Below are 4546 nucleotides of genomic sequence, written 5' to 3'. Positions count from 1 at the left end.
TCGAGCAATTGTCTTCTTTCGGATATTATTTTATCGTCCAGACGACAACCTCGTGTGTTCAAGTTGTAACTCCATCCTCTGCATTTGTTCAGCTTGAACGCTGCAATCTATTTTATTACAAAACCAACTGCACTTTATCTGCCACAAAGTCTGCGTCAAATCCGGGCCATAAACTGGGTTTTTCTCGGTTAGGTGTATTTGATTGTATAATTTTCTCTTTTATGATGTTTCATTATCATTTGTTTGAAAAACACAGTCACACTTTCCAATCACGGCAAAAGCCAAATTAAGAAGTTCAAAAGTCATTCACCTTTCCTGCGGCTCGAAAAGGCCTTTCGACCCCTTTTTACAGGTCAATTCCTGATTCCCGATTGCGAGACAAATGGACGGAAAGATTTTTTTTACAGATTTTTGATAAATGAATTCATTCACTCAATCAAATAAGATACTCATTGGACAAAACTAAATCTGTACAACTCAGCTTGCATGCACGCTAATGGAATAAATTTGCAAATCTCTCCACAAAGTGTTGTTTTGTCATCTAATTTGTTTTTGTAGGTAAATTGTGTTTTTCAGTAAACTTTCACAGCGCGAGAAACAAAAGATACACCATGGAAAAAGGAAAGCTAATTTTCAAAGCATAAAACTGGCGAAAATAGAATGACACCCAAGACATGCGCATATATTCATTTGATACAAAATCAGGATATGCAGGTGAAACTGTTCCGTGTCTTGCGCACTCAATCAGTTGTTTCGAAAGATGCATTCTTGAGTGAAGGTTTTGCTTATGAACGCGTGCAAAACGTCTTTTCAATGCGTCTATACCCTCAGTTTTTAGCGAAGTAAAGAAAATTAAACGAAAGTAAACAAGGTTTATTTTGATTGAAATCAGGCACCCTGTGCGTCGTAATCAATACAAATCGCTCAATCTTTTAAATGCATCCGTTGAATAAAACTTGACAGGCACCGCGGTTATAGACAAAAAAGTGAATTAATTGATGTACATTTGATGCACACGCCATTAGGCTTTTGGCACGCGCGGCGTATGATCAACAAGGACTCCTAGGCCCACTGCACTTGCATCTGAACTTGCAATTGTTGCACTTTACTCAATTTTAGCAAAGGCAAGTATCACTTTAAACTTCTTTTCAAATTGTTACGTATGGGTTAGTGACTCTAAGGACCGCTTCATTGAAGGAAAATGGAGAAAGAAAAATACTTAAATTGTGTATACGTTTTGCGCACACGACAAAAGGCACTCGGCACGCGACACAATGAAAAAAAGTTGCATATCACGAGACTTAGCTTACCGCAATTTTTTCAAGGTTTTTTTCCCCTTTTAACGTGTTTTTGAAAATGTTAAATCGGCTTCAGTGTTTCCTTAAGATTTTTTGGTTTTAAAGTGGTTTTTTATTCCAATTTTTATTTTTACTGAGTAAGTTTGACCAAAATATTGAGCCCTTAACTATGCTTGTCAAAGTTATTCCAGCCTGTACCATACGGTTGGATGCTTTTTCGGTTACAATGTATATTAAAAACTTTCAAAGAAATTGAACTACGACTGTAACATTGCCATGTTCGCAATTGAAAACAAACTGAAACTTGAGTTAATGCGAGAAAGAAGTAAGGATACGGTAACCATGAAATTTAAGTTAAGTAGTGATACCCTTTGTTATGTCAAAGATATAGCTTTTAGGAATTATAAGCCACCATCTTGTCCCTTTCAAAGGGACTTAGAAACTGAACCCGCGAGTATAAAAACTTCAGTAACTTATATTTTCGTTTCAAAGTATAACCTCAACTGCGGTGAATTTCGAACGTAACATCAGGAGCTATAGCGTTTTTTGAGACTGTTCTCGTCGAGTTTAGTCCAGTTAGAAACTATAATCTGGGTTTTAAAAAATGTCCCAAAAGATCACGCGAAATGAGGGACTGCGTTTAAAGTCCTGATGCCTCCCAAGACCATCGACTTCTTCAATTGTGAGGAGAGGATCTAAGTCAGTGAGGGCTTTTACTGTTGTTGTTGATTCGCTTAACCAAGAGACGGAACGACGGATGGTTGCTAACTATTCGCCAAAATCCCCGAAAATTGTCATTACAATGTAAATGGAAGGTCCGTTTTGGTTAACCCTACCCGAAAATTGTGAAAATGTTTGGAGGGTCTGAAAAGGTATTCCCAAATTCCTAACCCTATTTTCCTCAAGGAAAATGAGTGTTCTACTTGTCCCCCCTTCCCCCTCCCCCAAATTATCTATCTCCATGAGTCATAAATGAGAGTTTTTTTTTACAATGAATTACGCAGATCCAGATGGAATTCCATGATTCGGGAGTTTTTGCCCTTTTTTTCAGTTCAGTTAAGCAAACCAATGATCAACCTGCGAGATCGAAAATAGTAAATAACTACTGTCATCAAGATGTTCTGTCAATGTGTCGTATTTTTTTATCAAAGAGTTATGATCGCAGTCATTCAGAGAAATAAGTTAACTTTATATTTAACGAGGAAACTTCCAATTAGTGAAGTACACTGCACACTATTTAAAAAGCTCAGAAATTTAGAAGGAGTTCCTTTCGCAGATCAGAAACAATGTTAAACTATTTGAATTCACTGAAAGCGCCGAGCATAGGAAGACGATGATTGCCTTACGTCCCGCTGATAGAACGTATATTTGCATGTAACTCAAGAAAATTCGATCATACAACCATTAAGTTAATTTCAGTTTCACAAGCCCTTTAAGTTGCAGATGTTTTTTATGGTAATTCGGTCTCTGACAGAAGAGATGATATTACATTTCTTCAAAGAGATATAGGATTCATAAAATTTCCATTTTAAAATTTAACTGAGTACGATGTAAAGATGAAGCGTTAAGTTTTATATTTGTCAATTCGTAACAGATGCATTTTGTTTCGAAAAATGCTAATAAGAATGGAAAATTTCAATGGGTAGGGCTGGGCCTATCACTTTCTTTGAAAACGAAGGTTGTTTCATGGGCAGTTGTACTTACGTTTTATCTTCCCACGCAATCAAACTCTGTTACCCGCTATTCTGTGCAACGGCCGGCCTACGCCTTTAAAACCTATTCTTCCGCTTGTAAAAACATTAATTGAACAACGACGAAATGAAGTGACATTAGTACTATTTTTTTTATGGCTCCTCAAGGAATCCACCACCTTGCGACCTGTGATGTGATCCGGCATGCTTACAGCCGTACAGCCAGCCTTCCATCATTATTTTGTTTTTAGTTTACCAACTCAAACCAATAATTATGCTTCAAATCCCAGTCCGACCTAGGCTTTTCTTGTCCCTGTTTCAGTTCAATATATTGAGCCTGAACATTCAACTCCTTTGGAAGAGGGGAGAGGAACAGGTACGCAAATATCTTATCTCCCCGTTTTTTTTGTCACTCCTCCCTATTTTTTTTGTCCGTTTCTCCCTCCTCCCTGATTTTTCCCTACCCTACCTTTGTCGCCTTGCCAAACTAGCAGGCTTACGTAACACAGTGCCAGAAGATCAATTTTTGAGAGACAGCTTAATTGCTGCAAAGACCACAACACGGCGCCGTTACCGATGACATGTCGGAATTCCGAAAGCGCGATTCCAAGGTAAAAAATAAATTTATTTCTTAAGATTAAGTACATTTCTGAAAACCTAGTGGAACCACCAAATCCGAAAGCATTATTCGTTTTATTACTGACGCCTAAAAAGACCTAAACACACATGCAGTGCACAGAAGACAGAAAACATTTCTTGCTCACCATGGCCTCGCCCTTTAAGGTTTAGAAAGCGCATCATAAGGTTACGTTGACTATTACATGTAATCTTTTTGCGCACATTTGATATATGACCAGTAAAATCCAGATTACTGTCTACTTCCATTCCAATGATCCGTAATGTATCCTTAACACAGAATGAAACTTTATAGTCAGTATGCCCAAGCCCAAAACTTTTTTTTCCGCATAAGAGTTTAAAAGTTTATCTACAAGGGCCAAAGTAAAATTGAAAACGGTACAGAGCCGGTTAACAACAATCCACTACCAGAAGGGAACGTAAACTAAGGTACAAAGTCCAGATGAGCAAGGTACAAAGTTCATCAGAGCACAATCCCCACACTACAGAAAAGTAGGTAACAATTAACCGTAAATAATTACAAGCACACACCAGGTCTTCTCTTCTCCCTTCCGTGCTGGTTCTTCCGTCTCCCTATATTTTGACGTACTTTCTCCCTCTTCCCACTAATTTTTGGCCGTTTCTCCCTCCTCCCTAAACCGTTCCTCTCCCCTCTTGGAAGTATGGTTGTAGGATTGAGATTGAAAAATGGGAGATTAGTCAAAGGGTTGTAAATGCCTCTGTAGTAACATGAGGTAGTTAGAAAGACCGCTGACTGAGTTATGAGAAGGAAGAAATTAACTGAGTCGAACTGGGCCCGCGATTAAAGGGACTTGTTATGTTTATGGGTATTTTTGCTTCATAATTTGTTACGGAATATAACAGCCTCCAGTTGTAAGATATTGCCCGACTGAAATGCCAGAGTGACTGTCGTAGAAATTA

This window comes from Montipora capricornis, chromosome 3 (assembly GCF_036669925.1).
Source record: "Montipora capricornis isolate CH-2021 chromosome 3, ASM3666992v2, whole genome shotgun sequence".
Taxonomy (NCBI): Eukaryota; Metazoa; Cnidaria; class Anthozoa; order Scleractinia; family Acroporidae; genus Montipora; species Montipora capricornis.
This window is presented reverse-complemented; position numbering follows the sequence as displayed.